General features: G+C 39.2%; 1 protein-coding gene across 3 annotated transcripts in view; it reads left to right on the forward strand.

The window, feature by feature from the left end:
- The window catches only part of b4galnt1a (beta-1,4-N-acetyl-galactosaminyl transferase 1a), a 64,992-nt gene that overhangs the window by 11,333 nt on the left and 33,416 nt on the right, over nucleotides 1-20,243 (forward strand). Inside the window, exon 1 of one of the 3 annotated variants that reach the window (XM_084427838.1) lies at nucleotides 10,066-10,302. The exons of 1 other annotated variant lie outside the window; for it this stretch is intronic. The gene's annotated coding sequence lies outside the window, so the exon portion shown is untranslated. Of the gene's footprint in view, nucleotides 1-10,065; nucleotides 10,303-10,373; nucleotides 10,501-20,243 lie in introns of those variants that run through there. One more of the 3 variants, XM_084427839.1, reaches the window with a different exon arrangement.

Consider the following 20,243-nt stretch of genomic DNA (forward strand, 5'->3'; position numbering starts at 1 on the left):
ATATGATGTTTTATAAACAAAGTTCGGGAGGAGCACGTTCAAATAATCAATCCAATCTACTCGTCATCAAGCAATTATGTCTACCCTAATCAGCATGACAAGAAGTATATATAGGCTATATCCACTCTGTCAACTCACCTAATATTCCTTGACAGTTTTCCAGCATCCCTCCACCACCCCGACTCCTCACTCTTGGCTTAATCTTTACAGCCAGGAATACGGGGGAGTACTCTGGGTTCGGGCCGAATACCGAGCCCGGAGCCCTCTCCTCGGACAGCACGCCAAATACGCATTTATTCTATCTGACTTATTTGTAAGTGTGAACTAGTGAAGTAAGGTTTAAAAAAACAATCAAATGCAGCGCGCGTCTCGTGGATCGCGCCGGCCAGACCAGCCACACAATCTCTCACTGTTTACATCTATCAGATACACAAAAGCACACATACAGTGCAATACATATCTTATTTACCTATTTCTCATCTTATCTGTTTTTTTATTTGCTCTTTTTACCCGTATGGGAGCGCGCTCGTGGCGAAGCTTCGCACCAGCCACACGATCTCTCGCTGTTTACGTCCACTACCAGCCACACGATCTCTCACTGTTTACATCTTTCAGACACTCCTAATGATACACGAGAGCACAAAGACAGTGCAATACATATCTTATTTACCTGTTTCTCAACTAAATCTTATTTGTATTCGCTCTTTTTACCCGTATATGGGAGTGCGCGGTCGTGGCTCTGTTAGCGTCGCGCCGGCCATACCAGCCACACCAGCCACACAATCTCTCACTGTTTACATCTATCAGACACCCCTAATGATACACAAAAGCACACATACAGTGCAATACATATCTTATTTACCTATTTCTCATCTTATCTGTTTTTTTTTATTTGCTCTTTTTACCCGTAAGGAAGCGCGCTCATCATGGCTATAAGCGAAGCGTCGCACCAGCCACACGATCTCTCGCTGTTTACGGCCACTACCAGCCACACGATCTCTCACTGTTTACATCTTTCAGACACTCCTAATGATACACGAGAGCACAAAGACAGTGCAATACATATCTTATTTACCTATTTCTCATCTTATCTGTTTTTTTTATTTGCTCTTTTTACCCATAAGGGAGCGCGCTCGTGGCTAAGCGAAGCGTCGCACCAGCCACACGATCTCTCGCTGTTTACGTCCACTACCAGCCACACGATCTCTCACTGTTTACATCTTTCAGACACTCCTAATGATACACGAGAGCACAAAGACAGTGCAATACATATCTTATTTACCTTTTTCTCAACTAAATCTTATTTTTATTCGCTCTTTTTACTCGTATATGGGAGTGCGCGGTCGTGGCTCTGTTAGCGTCGCGCCGCGGCCATACCAGCCACACCAGCCACACAATCTCTCACTGTTTACATCTATCAGACACTCCTAATGATACACAAAAGCACACATAAAGTGCAATACATATCTTATTTGCCTATTTCTCATCTTATCTGTTTTTTTATTTGCTCTTTTTACCCGTATGGGAGCGCGCTCGTGGCTACTGGCTAAGCGAAGCGAAGCGTTGCACCAGCCACACGATCTCTCGCTGTTTACGGCCACTACCAGCCACACGATCTCTCACTGTTTACATCTATCAGACACTCCTAATGATACACAAAAGCACACATACAGTGCAATACATATCTTATTTACCTATTTCTCATCTTATCTGTTTTTTTATTTGCTCTTTTTACCCGTATGGGAGCGCGCTCTTGGCTAAGCGAAGCGTCGCGCCAGCCACACGATCTCTCGCTGTTTACGGCCACTACCACCAGATGGGTACATACGCGTAGGCTACCCACCAGATTTCGTCATGAGTCATTTTGTACCCACCACTTAACTTCCGTCCATATTAATTTGACTTTTGGTTCGATTTTTTTCACCGTTTTCAGTGGTTATGTGGAGCAATATGAGAGAGAAATTTGGTAATCATTGTCTGACCCAACAAAAAAACACTATAATATTCATTTTATTTTATTTTCCGTGTTTGCATTTATGAGGGAAAAAACAACGTGTCAGTTTATGGTTACGGACGTGCAGCGCTCTGAAAGCGGCACTAAAAGACTGCTTTAAAACTTTCACAGAGACCTCAAACAGAACAGCTGCCTTTCTTTAAAGTGAATTTCGTTTTGTATTAATTATATCTTAATTTTAATCAATGTTTCATGAACCAATTGCCTGGATTTAATATAGCTATAAAAAGTAGGCTAAATATAGCAGAATCATATGGTGACGCATTGCTGCCACATACATATTATTTTTTCACCTCAATTATGTCTAATAACGAGATCTTATGTCGTTTTAAAATAACGATGCATTTTAATTGTTTATTAATGAACTAGTCTTTTCTAAATCAGTGTAGGCTGCCTGCATACATATCTCCACATCTCCGCTGTAATGTAGCCTATAGATGCGCCTTTCATACGGACAGGATTACATAATCAGATGGTAGCTACCGTATTTGCTGTCGATTGGATTTTTTTCTTTGGTGGCCATTTTTTTTCAGTAACTTTATAGTTATATTTCTCATGTCTGTGAGGCTTGTCTATACACTGTTTGTCAGTTCATTTTTGAGGCGCGCTCCAATTAACAGAGATCATGAAAGCGCGCCCTGTTCGTTTTTTTTTTTTTTTTTACAGAAGGCACACCGTTTTCTTGTTGTTGTGAGTTTACACAAATACAAGTAGTTGCGACTGTATTATTATATTCTGTATGATCAGAAATGGAGTATTTTAAGTTGTTTCCACTGTTGATAGGAAAATGCGAGTGATGGCACCGGCGCCTCTATCCATGTCATAGTGCGCGCTCCACACTCCGCACAAACACTTGGATATGCGCTTCATAATAGCAAACATTTATCTAGGTTAACGTTAGAGCGAGCGGCCATGCCAGACGGATAATCCTCTTCATGTTTAACTAATCAAATTCTGTTGCATTTTATTGCGGCAGTTTGAAAAGGGCGGCTGAAACACTTAGCCTATACAGATAAACGCCAAACGCTGGTGTTTTTCTTTAAACAAATTTGTTTAGGCTTTTTCTTTATTATAAGGGTGTATTATTCCATTAAAAAAAGGACTGTTTATAAGGTGACAATCCGTTATACATCTTGAATATTTTTGTATTGTATTGTATCTTCTGTTATAAACACGAAGATTGACATTTCCTTAAACAAAATAAGAACACAAGGTGTAAAAAAAATAAACAAATTAGGCTCTGTTAGATGTTCTGTTAATTATATCTCGGTGTGTTCCGTACTATATAAGTGGACGAGCGGAGCGGAATATTCAGAAATGCGCTCTCCACTCAGGAGCTCTGATCGGAACAAACCCGAACCTCACTGTCTGCTGAACTTGCACAGAAACATCAAAATATAACCAGCTTTTTTAAATGGTTTTTAAAACTAAACACTATTTTAGCACAAATTATGAGCTTATTGGCGATTTTTTTATAGCTAATTATTTACAAAATTAGAATATAGTAAAAGGTTGTTGTTTTTTTTTTTTGGAACTTTTGGGTGGGCTTGTTAAATGGGGCCGTGCCTGAGCTACAGGACATCGTCTTCCAAAACATAACCTGCGCGAAAGAGAGAAAAAAATGAATGCGTCATTGTACCCAGCACTTCTGAAAATGCACTTCCGAATGCGTCTCTGTCCCCAGCACATTTCAAACCAAACTGACGCCCATGACTGTATGTGTGCTTTTGTGTATAATTAGGAGTGTCTGAAAGATGTAAACAGTGAGAGATCGTGTGGCTGGTAGTGGCCGCAAACATGCAGCGAGAGATCGTGTGGCTGGTGCGACGCTTCGCTTAGCCACGAGCGCGCTCCCATATGGGTAAAAAGAGCAAATAAAAAAACAGATAAGATGAGAAATGGACAAATAAGATATGTATTGCACTGTATGTGTGCTTTTGTGTATAATTAGAAGTGTCTGATAGATGTAAACAACAGTGAGAGATTGTGTGGCTGGTATACGGCTGGCGCAAAGCTAATAGAGCAACGAGCGCGCACTCCCATATAGGGTGAATTGCCCTAATGTGGGACATTTTTTGCACTTCAGACTTCTGTGACATATTTCGATGTGTAACCAAAACATTAAATCCACACCCAATACCATTTTAAAAAACCCAGGATGTATCCTAATCAAATCAAAAGAGAAAATTCAGATAACCCATTCATAAGATAAATTATAGACATATTAGTGCTCTTATTGCAAGTCGTCTGAGAAAAACTGCAGCTTCCTAATGTGGGACAGAACGTGTCCCCAATGTGGGACACTGAAAAATCTATGATAAAACACCAAAAAAATCACATTGATAATAGTAAAATCTTTTATTTTAGATTCACTGGAGAGTAGATTTAGGGACATTCCATGCCCTGGCCAACAGTCTCAGCTGAGGGACCCCACCATCCTCAACAATCTGCCTATACTCCTCTATGGCTCCTCTCATCCTGTCCTGCCTCCACTGATTAAGTTTCTTTCTCTTATCCTTTCCCTGTTTCTGCCTCTCTTTCTGCGTCTGACAATCTGTCCCTGTCTTTCTCACCTTTACCATTGTGATCTAAAATGCATTTCATTGAATTAATCAGATGCATAAAATAAAGTGGAATTGCTTTATTGGTTTTCTACGGCATTTTTAAATTCAGAGCTATTTTTCATTTTAAGTCAACTATACCTTTTACACATACATGACACATACATGACACACACACACACACACACACACACAGAGAGAGAGAGAGAGAGAGAGAGAGAGAGAGAGAGAGAGAGAGAGAGAGAGAGAGAGAGAGAGAGAGAGAGAGAGATAGAGAGAGAGAGACACACACGTATGTAGGCATGCACACGCACAAAAGAGCCTTCAAACCGCCCTCCAAGAATAAAAAATTCACATGACTGTAAAAATCTGCATTAACAGTATTGTAATATTGCATTACAAGACTAAAACCATGTAAATAACCATGTTTGTCCCACAAACCATGCCCCACCACACATTTTTGACTCAATGAAGTACTGTCCCACATTAGGCTGATCATACTGTCCCGGATTTGGAAACCACATTTCCTAATGTGGGACACTAAGAAATTTGATAAAAATATAAAATATATAGTTGATACGCACAAAGTTAGACTATTTTTTGATGGACAAACATTTCATAAGCATATTAGGCTAAAAAGTTGCAGGATTGCATTGTTTAAAATGTATTTAACTCCTTAATATCAAACTGGTTAAAACTCTATGTCACTGGCCTTCGGATGGTCTTCACACAAGGTGCCTCCTGTTTGATGATTGCTCCACCCTCAAATATTATTGGACATTTGATAGGTCATGTGATTTTGATCACATGACACCACAGCTTTGTCTAACCCATAGTTTCACTGTCATTCATGTATTTATGGGGGACCTACAAACACCTTAGGTGTCCCACATTAGGCAGTGTCCCACATTAGGGCAATTCACCCTACGGGTAAAAAGAGCGAATAAAAAATAAGATTTAGTTGAGAAATAGGTAAGATATGTATTGCACTGTCTTTGTGCTCTCGTGTATCATTAGGAGTGCCTGAAAGATGTTAAACAGTGAGAGATCGCGTGGCTGGTAGTGGCCGTAAACAGCGAGAGATCGTGTGGCTGGTGCGACGCTTCGTTGAATCGCTTAGCCACGAGCGCGCTCCCATACGGGGAAAAAGTGCAAAAAAAAAAAAAACAGATAAGATGAGAAAGAGGTAAATAAGATATGTATTGCACTGTATGTGTGCTTTTGTGTATAATTAGGAGTGTCTGATAGATGTAAACAGTGAGAGATTGTGTGGCTGGTCTGGCCGGCGCGATCCACGAGACGCGCGCTGCATTTGATTGTTTTTTTAAACCTTACATATTGTGTAAGTTCGAGTGGCCGGCGCATATATCCGTGACTGGTCGAGTGGCCGGCGCATATAAAGCAGTGGCAGGCGCATATATCCGTGACTGGTCGAGTGGCCGGCGCATATAAAGCAGTGGCAGTAGCATATATCTGTGACTGGTCGAGTGGCAGGCGCATATATCCGTGACTGGTCGAGTGGCAGCTCCCCCTGCCACGCAAAGATTTTACCCCGACTACTGTAGGGGTAAAAGTGACCTATTGTTGGACTTCAAGTGTGAAAAGTATGTGCGCAGCTTCAGATCAAAATAGAGATAGACAAAAGGTGTGAATTTTGAGCAGCAGCTAAAAACAGGAACTTGTATGTAGCAGAGGCGGACAGAGTACACAGCTTCATTACTTGAGAATTCAAGTAATGAATTCAGACGTCAGAATTCTGACGTCATTGACATTTTGAAAGACTTTTTAAAGCAAATAAGTGACTCTAAAAAATCTAACACCCAGCAATGTGTAATTTCTTTGCATCTCCTTTCGAATACAACATTCAAATTACTAGACAAAAAATTATATCCTGAGAAAAGTGGATTTTGAGGGGTATACCGCCATTGACCTCCATTCATTCTGCACTCGTCCTGTGAGCGCCCTCATATGGAATCAGAGTGGAACTGCAACCAGTTCAGAAGCCGGAAGTGTAGTGAGAGTGAAACTTCTCGCCATATTAGACATTCTCTGGTTTATATATGATATCTATGCTTCTTCCCTCATTAGACGTTCTCTGCCGAGGCCTCGTTTGTCATTAGTCACGTGATTTCCACGTTAACAACGCAAGCCTCGAATCGCGGCTTCATCGGGCACGCCCATTTTTTTTATCGACACAAGCTCCGACGCCTCGGTTCAAATGTCACATCACTAATATTGTATGGTTTCAATTGTTTATGTAATATATTGTTAATTTAACTCATCTTTATCCATATTATTTATGTATTTAAGTTTAGAAACCAGTCTGGTACACCTATGGAATGAGGTAATGGCATTGGTGAAAACTTTGTTTTTTGAAAAAAGCCTCAAGGTGTTTTAACTGATGCCTTATTGTGATCATGCTCCTCAGGCCTTAATCATGCTCCTCCTGCAAATCAGCAGTATCCTAAGAGTCTTTTATAGCTAAACTAAACATTCGGTACTTGACCGCTGTTTTATGACCATGTTAAACGACAACATAAATAATCAGGGATGCAAACTAATAAACACTTGCATTTCCTTCAGTTTCTCAGAGACTGTTTTTATTGAGAAAAATCTGAGAAATATTATACTTGAATAGACAGGCCATGGAGTTTCACATTCCAAGAAAATTACAGTGATGATGCACAGCCAGCTGGAAGGTAAATTGACAAACCTGAAAAATAGATGGAAAATCAAAACCAGTATCTTTTTCCTTAATTCTGTCTTGTTCTCCCTACCAGTCTTCCTTCTGCTGATTTACTCATACAATCTTTCAACACTTTTTTGTATCCATACACTTTGTTTTTATACCTTCCTCATGTTTACCTCTTTGGTGCTCAGACAACAGATCAGCTGCAGTTTTTAGGTATTCTTTAAGGCTCTTTTCCTGTTCCGAAAAGACACTACTGAGAGTCCAGTACACTGCCTATGCCATGAGACTATAGCTTCTTTCTTTTTAATAAATCAGCAGAGGGTTGTGTGGCAAATGGCAAAGTCCTCTGCCGCAGATCTCATTGTCCTGCCTTCAGTGTGTTACCTGCTAACATCAGAACACGAGGGACACCCCAATCTGCTGTGTACTTCCTCTCTTGTGGCATACTGAAAACACAGAACAGACAGGATGTACACTGTTAGAAAAATCTGTAGAAATTGCAGTATTACTGGCAGCTACTTGCCAGTAACTTACTGTAGATTTAAATTGATGTTATTTACTGGCAACAATTTGTTCAAAATTAAATGAACATTAAACATTAACAAGTCTTTATCTTTACAGAATAAAACCAGAGAATGTCTAATATGGCGAGAAGTTTCACTCTCACTACACTTCCGGCTTCTGAACTGGTTGCAGTTCCACTCTGATTCCATTTGAGGGCACTCACAGGACGAGTGCAGAATGAATGGAGGTCAATGGCGGTATACCCCTCAAAATCCACTTTTCTCAGGATATAATTTTTTGTCTAGTAATTTGAATGTTGTATTCGAAAGGAGATGCAAAGAAATTACACATTGCTGGGTGTTAGATTTTTTAGAGTCACTTATTTTCTTTAAAAAGTCTTTCAAAATGTCAATGACGTCAGAATGCTGACGTCATTAGCAGAATGCGTGTTATGGGCAACAACAACTCAACCTGTAAGAAATCGAAAGGACATAAGTACTCGTTCATTCAACTTTCGACCTAAAACCCATGTTGAATTTGCAAAATCTACAATCAGATCTGAGATTTCTCAACGGCAATCGGGTGAAAGAGACAAATTTAGCTGTCTAGCCCCATTGACTCCCATTCATTTTGCACTCATGGCGATCGCCCCCAGTGGAACTCTGGTGGTACTACAACCAAAATTCGGTACAATAGGGCTTAATAGGGAGTGGGCAGGCTCTCCGTAGACGGGCTCTGATAAAACTAAAATAACAGCCTCATGCAAAGCATTCTGGGAACCAAAATCTGAAGGAAGAAAAAAAAACAGAAAAAGGTTGATGAAGATTTCTGGTTCCCAGAATGCTTTGCATTAGATTGTTATTTTATAGTTTTATTCTGTAAAGACAAAGACTTGTTAATGTTTAATGTTCATTTAACTTTGAACAAACTGTTGCCAGTAAATAGCATAAATTTAAATCTACAGTAAGTTACTGGCAAACAGCTGCATAACTACAGCAAATTTTTTACAGTGTAGGCTTCATTGTAGTCTAAATTTTAAAAAGCTATTTTCTACCGTTGTAACCGCATTTTGGGGAGGTTGAACCTGTCCCTACACTGACAGCCATGATAAAACTTGCTATACTTGAAATAGCTTTGACACATGCTAGCTATGCCTGTTAGAAGCTAAGAAAACACTGATTAAAATATGACTTTACAATGCATATTGCAAACTTCGACAGTATGACACAAATTCTGAGCATAAAAAAACTTTTTTAACTTAAAGATTTTTTTTTTTTTGCAGAAGGAATGTTCACATGGGGTTGCTTTTTCCAGGAAGGAATAGGGGCTGAATATGTGCAGAATGTAACTATGTAGCTAATTCATGATTGGAGGAATAAACCATGTTGCAACTTGCCCTTGCAGTTCCAACAGTTTAGGTCATGTTTCCTAATCCCAGGACATGTGGTAAGGTGTTCTTCACACATATTTAAAACAATGCCCACACATGCGGTACCCGTTTGAACAGTTTGTTGTTGAGATGTATGTTTACAGAGTATGGTATGGTAAGATCCATATATTCCGCCACCTGTCCCTTCCTGATTCAACCCAGTTTAGAAGTTTAAATAGCATGTGATTGAACAGGTGTGGTTTTCACCTGCACCACTGGTGCACACCGCTATCTAGTGGTTGATCAAATTACATTTGGCTCCTACAGACAGTATGACTAAGCATGTGCAGAATGTATATCATCACGACAGCTCATTCCTGATTGGAGGAATAAACATGTTGCAACTGCACCTTGCTGCAACCATCCCAACTCTCCCCTACCTCTGTACTTTGGTTTGTCATATTGAAACATTTGATTGCAGTTAATTTATTCAAATTACATTTCCAATTTAGCAACATATACTGTTCATAGTTAAATAAATATACTATTAATTTGGCCTGTATATAGGTTCTATAAAGATGGCCAGATGGCCCCTGCAGGAGGCTTCTTGCAGCTGACTTAACTTGTGTGTTCACATAACTTATTTTTTTCATTTATGCATGGTTAATTTACTTAAGAATTTTAAGGCAACGGGTTTCCTCACTTTCTTTAAGTCAACCGATCACTTTTTACAGTGTGTCATATTACCATAAGGTTTTCCTCATCTTACCCTATAACTTGCAATTCTTATATATTATTATTATTATTATTAGTCGAAATTGCGAGGGACAAAGTCAGATTTGCCAAATAAATTTTTTTTCAACAAATAAGCGTCCATACAGTGCATATATTATGCAAACACAGACCGCCCCCGTAACAGCAACTAAGAGACTTTACGGCGTTCACATTGTACAAGATGAGAGGGAGAGGCTGACGACTGCTCAGCATGCATGGGAATAATTTACAACGGTCTAGACCTGTGAACTGTGTCCTGCGGGTTTTCTTATTTATTGTTTCTTTTACTGCGTGATAAGTCACTTGCGTGAGTTTAGGTTTTTTTTTTTTTTTTTTTTTTTTCTCTGCTGCAAGCCTACATCCGGTTTACCTACACTACTGAACTTGAGTAAGTTAAAGTATAAAGGAGTTTTGTTTTGTCTTTCGATTTAATGAGCAACCTACTGTAGTCTACGTCTTTCAGTGTATGATAAATGTTCTAAAAGTGGTTCTTTATTCTATTCGATCAGTTTCAAATCTTCATTCACTCCACACGCGTCTGCACTTGAAGCAATTAAATCTATTTTGGAATTAACCCCATTTTAGGGTAAGACATTATATTCTACGGGTTATATGATTCAATTAATATGTCAAACTATACGTGATTGAGAAATTAAACTTGACGTGAAGGTCCCTAAAAGAAAGCTGAAATTGTAATAGGCTATAGCCTACTTCGTAGCCTGTTACATGCATGTTTTTTTTAAAGCTGAAATTGTGTAAAGAAGCCTAAATGGGTCTGTGTAATACAGTAATTTCAAGAAATGCTTAAAACATAATTCATAAAGCCTAGAAAAGAAAAATATTTTTTAAGTGTCAGATCTTATTCTTATTCTTATTTGTTGTTGCTGTTCTCAACTTCGGGCAAAATAAAGATTAGCCTATTTAAACGTTTTATTAGTGCCCATAAGCTACATTAGACGTTCGAATATCTAAGTAATCACAGTAAACAAATGGTGCTTTACATAGGACTATTAGCCTACATTACGGAAGTTCGTGTTGTTCATTATTAAGCTGCTATGACCCTGTAACATGCCACTATTTTAAAGTTTAAAAATATCATCGATGCACAAACTTTACTGCGTGCATGGTTCAAACGAATATATATAGCTATTTAGAGTAAAAGCCAAATATAATTTATATTGGCCTGATTTATAAATTGCAAGATGAGACTAGCAGAATATAGCTAAACATTACAGAATATACCCTGTATAAAAAACGCATTCATGACAGGGTGATGGGATAAGCTACCTCAGGTGGTTAATATTTTACATAGCCTACAGCTGTTACAAATTATTTAAAACATGACTTTGTACTATGTCCTATAGCCTACGGAAAAAACACACAAAAAAGTTGTGGGTCACAGCTTTCAAACTCCTGATCTTGCTAAGCCAATAAACCACCTGATCTTGCTGAAGTTTATATAGATATATATCTTTGACACACTTTAAAAAAAAAATAACTTTCAAGCTGAGGCCCACAGAAGTTAAAACCTAAAATTCTAAAGTAAAAATTTTTGTTGTTGTTTTTTATTTTATTTTTTAACAATTGCTAGGGCTCATTTTTCAATACTTCGGTCACTTTTTCAAAATTCATCACACAGCAGCAACAGCACAACAGCAGTCTGTGTGCTAAACTGTGGATTGTTATTAGTTTGGCACAAAATACATTCGATGATTACATCCTCTTTTCGAAATTACATACAGGCCAATTTGCACGTTGACACAAGCTTTTCAAAACTGTTAAACTTAAGGTCAAAACCTTGCATCTTATGCCTATATGAATAAGACAGCATATTGTTTCTACTGTAATACCATATTAAAATATGTTCAGAATCTAAAAAATTAAATACTAGCAAAACAATTAGATGTAGCTGAACACCTGCAGGTGTCTTTCAATTTCATTACCAGATTCTATACAAAAGGGGAAACTGGGAGTCATTTTGTACTGTAATGTTAACATGGACTGTAACATATACTGCAGTGAATTATAGATGGTGTTATTCTTGTTTTATAAAGACATTTTACAAAAGAAAACACTGCACAAATGCTGCCTGCTTTATGAGTAACAAAGTGTGTTTGTTGGGTTGTCGACAACCTTTGCTATTGTCAAGAATGAGTTGATCCAATGACTCACATTGTAACCACAAGTTGGTTTGGAGAAGTGTGAAGAGTTTTGAAAAGGCTAATGTAGGAGACTGTATTTTCAGTTTCCCCTTTTTGCACAAAATTTGATTCCTTATCCTGAGATTTGATACATTTTTACTTTGTTTCTAACTCAATATTTAAATGTGTGTGCATTGGTTTGGTTATACTTGTGAAGGCTAAAATGCTTTCACTGTAAAAAAAATGTCCTCACTGATATACAGTAAAACCTGCATGCATAACAGTGACTGAGGTGTTAAAGAATGGTTTTCTTTCAATTTGGCTTGTGTGCTGTTTAGTCTTAAGCTGGGGGCACACTTAATGACTGTAAGGCTGGTTATATGTAATTTGTTTGATACTTACGACTGATCATGCCCAACTGCGCTGAGTTAGAGACAGAGGCGTTCAGTTGGTGTTCACAGTCGGTGTTTAGAAATCTGCTCCAGTCGTTGGAAACAGTCTGTAAGTGTGTTAAGTTCAGTCTTAGAATGTTTCAGCTAGTCATTAAGTGTGTCCCTGGCATTAGAGGTAGCCTATGGTTAAATAACTAGAATAAACCTCTCTCTGGCCACAACACACTGGAGCTAAATTCGGTTGTCAATTCATCTTTTAGTGGTTAATCCAGTACACTGTACACAGTCCAGTAATTTATAGGAGTGACAACTGCATTCCACAACCGAATTAACTCCTGAAAAATGCAGGTAGTGACAACCGCACTTACAAAAATTCTACACCGTGTGTTCGGAAACGAACTGAACAACCCATTTGTTAATGACTTACAACTAGAGATATGAGAGACAACAGACACGAGATACATATCTGATGCACGTTAAAGTACGTATTTTAACGTGCATCAGAGATGTAGCTATCTCTCTTCTGGATTTACGGTTCAAGAAATCACAAGGAAAGCGATACGAGCCTGACTTGTGTTGTCAGATCTCAGATTGTCAGATCCATAAAAAACTAAAATGCTTTATGCTAGAAAACAAGACCGGAATATCGCGACCCACACCTGCTCACTTTAATAACACTGCAAGCGCTCTGTGAAGCAGCCTTAAAGTTCCCATGAAATCAAAATAGATTTTTATCACACTTCCTATATCCGGTAAGTGAAACAGTGTATCGCTACTTCCGGTACAATCACAACACCAATCAAAACCACTGGCTGAATCCTCTCGCTGGTGTTACTGCAGTGTATCCAGCTGCTCTAATTGTAAACAACGACACCCGTACCTCAGTTTTCACGATTTCCTGACACAAAAAGAATAAGAGGAAAGCATGGGTGAGACTGATATGGCGGGAGACAGTCCTCCTTCTAAAATAATATGCGGGAGTAAATTTGTGTGTAGTAGGCCTATAGCGATTTCAAAACTGAGGATGTTTACATCTCATATCTTCAACCTGCTGAAATATTCCTATAAACTTCTTTATATATAAATTAATTTCCCAACTAACCTGCTGTAGTTTAGTGCTCGTCTTCTCATTAACAGTGTTTTTCTCTTACTGATCATATTTCATACCTTTTATTTTTTAACGAATTTGACTGATAAACACCCTTACGAAAATTAACCATGGTTTTATTATAATAAAAATTTAGTAACTGTTTTTCGCAGATTGATTACCATTTGTATTAGTTTTACTACAAATATGGTTAAATTATGGTTATGAAAACCATGATTGATTTGTTGTTACCATGGTTTAACTACAATAGCCATGTTTTTTGGTTTTATTTGTTGTGAAACCATGGTTAGTTTTTGTAAGAGTAGTATTAAAATAGATGAATGAATGCGCGGTAACTGCCTTAAAGAAATTTAACGATGTTAAAAATTGATTAATCGTAAACAGTAACACGTTGACAGCACGACTGGTTTGAATATTACGAATTTTGGCATAAATGTGTGAATTACATTATTGTCAATGAAAATGAGAGATAATGAATAAAATATTTAAATACAAATAAATATGTTCATTCTGATCTTATTTATCAAGTCTCCCACACTGCAATGTCAAGGTAACTAGTTTAGACGAGCCTTGACACGGTGTGGTGAAATAATCATGTGTTTACGAGCTACAGCACTCTCAGATCGGTTTATGTTGGATTAAAATTAGTTGCTTTGAGTTTCACTGCTATGATACACTGCTTCGAGGCCTTCCGGTAAACAATTTTGCTGTAATAAAGGTCTATAGAGGTTTTTTTGGCTTTTAGTATATGTAAGCCTTACTGTTATCTATAAGCTATTGTGCTCCAAATCAAAATTCACAATTAGAAGATATAAGCATTCAAAACTTAGAGTATCACTTCAGCTTCTTTAAACACTCTCTAAAATCAAAAGCGTCCCACCCCCTACATTATAAATAAACGCTGAAGCTGCGGTTAAAATTAGTCACTTCTCACATTACTATTATTTTCCACATGGTGAATTGCACAGTGCACTATACAGGGGTTAGGAAACGATTCAGACCGTGTAAAAATGCTTTCCATTGGGGTGAATGAAGTAAGGTGCACAGGTTACAATGTTTGTTTTAGTACACCTCACCAAAACCACACTACAAAAGAATTGTTTTAAACCCAGTAAACCTTGAGATTATTATTTGTGACATTAAAACAAAATATAAGGATTTGAGAACATGTATACAACTAAATTAAACTATGATCACTTAAACATTTTCTAATTTCACTGAACATTTTCTTTTAATTCCTTAAACATTTGTATTAAAGGGGTGGTTGATTATGATTCACTTTTCTAACTTTAGTTAGTGTGTAATGTTGCTGTTTGAGCATAAACAACATCTGCAAAGTTACAACGATCAAAGTTCAAAGCAAAGGGAGATATTTGCTTTTAAAGAAATCGTTTTTTTAAAGACAAACGGCTGGTATAGGGACTACACAACATTCCTCATGGGTTAGTGACATCACCAACCCTAAAATTTACATAAACCCCGCCCCCGGAACACGCAGTCCATGTTGAGAAGAGGAAAAATTGTTGTAGTCGAGCGCATTTGTGAGTCACTTCAAACTGAAGCATCCGTCTTTTCACGTGCAATCTGTGCATCTCACAACACTTCCTATACGAGCGATTTACAGATTATCATGACAGAATATGCTAATTGAAAATAGTTAACTCCACATCAGCAACATACATTCATCAACTAACCATTCAGAGACATCCTGTTGCATTCTACGTGTTGTCTCTTCTTCTTGAGTCTCTCCATCTTTGTCTGACTTCGGTTTGAACATAAAAGGCAGAACAGTTTCTAACATTATAATGTGTGTCTGCGTGAGGTAATCGGAGCTGCTAACACAACCGAGCTGTTGAAACTCCGCCCTCTGTGCCGGGAGCAGCAGCTCATTTGCATTTAAAGGGCCAGACACAAAACGGTGTGTTTTTGCTAACCCTCAAAAAGTGACAACTTTAACATGCTATATTATTGCTATTATTATTGGTGGTATTTTGAGCTAAAACTTCACATACACACTCTGGGGACATCAGAGACTTATTTTACATCTTGTGAAAAGGGCATTATACCACCCCTTTAAACATGAACCTTTATTTTCATTAAAAGAGCTTATTTCTGCTATAGTAGGCTAATTTTTTTCTCCAACGTTGTTTTTTAATTTCCTCTTCTACAGGCATCTGGATGGTTTTATTCCAGAGTTCGTTGTTGCTGATGGTCTCTGGCCAATGGATATTTAGTATCTTGCGTAGGCAGTTGTTAATGAAGACTTGTGTTTTCTTTGTGATGGCGACTGTTGTTTTCCAAGTTTCTGCTCCATATAGAAGAACTGCTTTTGCATTGGTATTGAAGATCCTGACTTTGGTCTTGGTTGATAGTTCTTTAGATCTCCAAATGTTCCGCAGTTGTATAAATGCTGCTCGTGCTTTCCCTATCTGTTGTTTGGCATCCATATTTTAGCCTCCCTGCCTGTCGATCACACTACCCAGGTAGGTAAAGGCATCCACCTCCTCCAGTGCTTTTCTGTCAAGTGTGATCGGGTTAGTGGTGATTGTTTATCTTGAGTATCTTACTCTTGCCTTTGTGAATGTTGAGGCCAATTTGTACGGAGGTATCTGCTAAACTTGTCATATCCTGCAGGCTGCTGCTGAGAGGCAGACCAAGAAACACATGGCGCAGAGAACTGGACACAGAACTTAAAGGGATACTCCACTTTTTTCGGAAATAAGCTAATTTTACATCTCCCCCAGAGTTAAACAGTTGAGTTTTACCGTTTTAGAATCCATTCAGCCGAACTCCGGGTCTGACGGTACCACTTTTAGCATAGCTTAGCATAGATCATTGATTCTGATGAGTCCAGTAGCATTTCTTTCAAAATGACCAAAGAGTTTCAATATTTTTCCTATTTAAAACTTGACTCTTCTGTAGTTAAACCGTGTACTAAGATCGACGGAAAATGAAAAGTTGCGATTTTCTAAGCCTATATGACTAGGAACTACTCTCATTCCAGCGTAATAATCAAGGAACTGTGCGGCTGTACCATGGGTGCAGCGGGCGTAGTGATATGACGCAGCGCCTGAAAATAGTCCCCAGCTCGGTAACTTCTTCCAACGTGACCGGGACTAAGTTTGTCTAACCTATTAGACCTATTTTCAGGCGCTGCGTCATATCATTACGCCTGCTGCACCCATGTTACGGCCGCACAGTTCCTTGATTATTACGCTGGAATGAGAGTAGTTCCTAGTCATATAGGCTTAGAAAATCGCAACTTTTCATTTTTCCGTCGATCTTAGTACATGGTTTAACTACAGAAGAGTCAAGTTTTAAATAGGAAAAATATTGAAACTCTTTGGTCATTTTGAAAGAAATGCTACTGGACTCATCAGAATCAATGATCTGTGCTAAGCTATGCTAAAAGTGGTACCGTCAGACCCGGAGTTCGGCTGAATGGATTCTAAAACGGTAAAACTCAACTGTTTAACTCTGGGGGAGATGTAAAATGAGCATATTTCCGAAAAAAGTGGAGTATCCCTTTAAGATCATGAAGATGACCTGGAACCAATTGGAGAGGAGAGCCCAGGACAGAGACTCTTGGAGATCCCTTATAGACGGCCTATGCCCGTCTAAACTAAACTATGTTTAGTTTAAGGAGTTCAGTAAAGTTGGCAATTCACAGATTTTAACTTCCTGGATCAATAACTTGTGAGCCAAACGACACCCATTTCTAATCATTGTAACGTAGACAACGAGCTACAACCTAATTTCCCTCAAAACGAGCTTAATAATATAAATTGATCTCTATGAGCAGACGGCTGAGAGACAAGTCCGAAGGGACCGTCTGCAAATTGCAAAACCTGAAAAGCGAGAAAGAAGGTCTAGCCTACAGAGGACTGTTCTTGTCGCCTAGCAACTGTGACAGCTGCCGTTAACAAGTGGTAGTAACGTTTGTACTGGACTAATAACTTAGAAGTTATTCAACTACCTAAAACCAAAACAGGATTTTCAACTAATATGTTCACCTTGGTCCATTTATGTACATAATAAAGAGTATAAACTATATAAAATCACATCTTGCTAAAGAAATGAGTCAACATTTGAACCACTTTATATATATTTATAGTTACTCAAATAATCTGATACAAATGTAAACATAAGTAGAACCCAATAGTTGCATTTAAAAGTGGGATTTTGGTTACATTACAGATGGACCATTACTGGGCCTTAATCGGCCTTCGAAGGATGCAGCCTTTGAATTGGGACACAGTAAAACGAGTCTTTTGTCACTGTAATATTACTTTAGTAAGAATAGTGGATACTAAACACGAGAGATGCCAGAATGTTGCTATGGTTACCACGGTGTAAATCATCGCAGTTTCAGGAGTGAGTCATGTTACATACACACATGGAACAATAATTTAGGGGACTTACAGATTTAAAAGCGGTTGTGACTCTTGAAATTTTACAGTGTGTAGCCTACGTGACCACATACACAGGTGTGTGCGTGTGTCTTGGTTAACCGTGCAAAATGTCTCCACAAAGATGGTAATATCCGAAGGAAAACAAACAGCTTCTAACAGCTTCATACTAAGTGATGTTTTTTTCAAAATGTAAAAATGCAGAACGGTTTCTGTGATGGTTGTGTTTAGGCCGTGTGTCCGCCAAAGGTGTTTTTTTTTTTTTTTGGCTGATATATATTTTTTTTAAACCTGCGTGAGCTCATGGGGTGCTGAGTTTTATTTTTTTTCACGCTGAAGCGCTGAGCGTTCAGTGTTTTTTACAGGTTGCCGAGAGTTGAAGAATGTTCAACTTTGGGTAAAACCATAGACTGTAAAAAAAATATGGACGTAGTGTCCGTGACGTCACCCGTAGGTTTCTGAAGACCGTTTTTGAAGCCTAAAGTGGGCGTGGCCGACCGTCACCATCTTGGTAGCGCGACACTCCCGAATTTATTTATTTTTACAGTCAGACAATTAGCTGGGGTAATGTGACGGCTAACAAACAGCAGACAAATGGCTAATGATGACTAATGACCACTGCAGCGGGAATCCACCTGTCACTCAAAAGTGGACACCCTTAATTATGCAGAACTTTAAGGCTTAATAAACCCAGCCTCAAGCGGCCAGTCGATGAATTGGCGTTGAATTCACTTCCGTGTTTGAGACCGGGAGGTTGCCGCTTGTGTAAAACGCAGCGCTCATCACTGTCACTTTTTACCCAACCATCCAATCACAGTGGAGGAGGGGCGGGACTAATACCACACCGACCAACCGCCACATTCTGCTTGTACAATGTCAACAGATAACAACAAGCATAATAACGGAACAAAATCAATTAAAACAAGAGCCAGAGAAAATACGTTACAGTATATCGACATTTTAATATAGAATCAACACAGACACAAAATATGTGTGAAATGAGATACTAGGCCTACTAGTAACACTTTCGCGGATATTCCGTATCATGACAAGCAAAGTGTCTCAACCATAGACTGTAAAAAAATATGGACGTAGTGTCCGTGACGTCACCCGTAGGTTTCTGCAACGAAATTGTCAGACATCCATTAGTGCATGTTCACAGAGGAAAACAACAAATACAGCGCTGGTTGTTCTCTCGAACGATAACGACGGAATCCAAAGACGTGGGCTTTGTAACGTTACCCAAGTATGAAATAATAATCCCGAAAAAAAGCACAAACACTGCAGAGATGGCAAGTTCAGCAGCTAACATTGCTGAGGTGAAGTGACGGCTAGTAACAGCAGACAAATGGCTAGCACTGACAGCGGCAATCCATCTGTCACTCAAGTGGCTTGGCCACACCCTTAAATTTAAATATTAATCAACTAAACGGACGAGTTATAAAATAATTCACCCCCCTCACAGTTGTTATGAAGGGCAAAATTAGCTGTATAGACCAAATCCACATATAGACACCAGGCTTTAAACACGTTTTTTTCTGCTGTAAAATTTGGCATTTTAACATGGGGGAGATACAGATTTGACTCACTTCTGACAACAGCCTCAAGCGGCCAGTCAACGAATTGCAGTTTAACTCACTTCCGTGTTGGTTTCAAGAGAGAGACGGGGAGGTTGCCGCTTGGGTCTCAACTGAAAAAAACCGCAGCACTGCCAAAATGCTCTCAAGCGCCCACAGCAAGGCGTTCTCTTATGAGAGGTCTCTCGTACTGCGTAAGATATCTTACGCTAGGGGAAAATCCTTTTTCCGCGAGATATTGAAGCCAAAAATTATCCTTAATTTTGTAATAATGCAAAACGCGTTGCGGCAGCATGCAGACATAGGCGAGACAGCTCGCGCGCCTATTGGCTGCTCTGCGGCAACTGCAGCAGCCTATCGAGCGAGGCCTGGCGTGACGCCAGACCCAATCAGGGCACTTCGCGCCCGCTGCGTCACGTCCCGCCGAAATGGGCGTGGTCTAGGCCTATAAATACCGCTCGCAGGCAGCTATTATCTGATTTTTCATCCTTCAAGCGAAGCACACGCATCGCTGGAGCCGGAGAAGAAGCCGCGCCGTCTGAGAGAGAGCACCTTCAGCGGGACGAGTCACTGAAGTCGCTGGCCGCGCCGCCTTCCTGCCTTCCTGCTGCGCTTTCCGGCGCTTATATCCTTTTATTACTCTGTACTTTTGTGTGTGTGTGTCGCCGCCGCGACACACATTCTAAAAGAGCTAGCGTCTTT

The sequence above is a fragment of the Rutilus rutilus genome (genome assembly GCF_951802725.1).
Source record: "Rutilus rutilus genome assembly, chromosome: 13".
Classification (NCBI taxonomy): Eukaryota; Metazoa; Chordata; class Actinopteri; order Cypriniformes; family Leuciscidae; genus Rutilus; species Rutilus rutilus.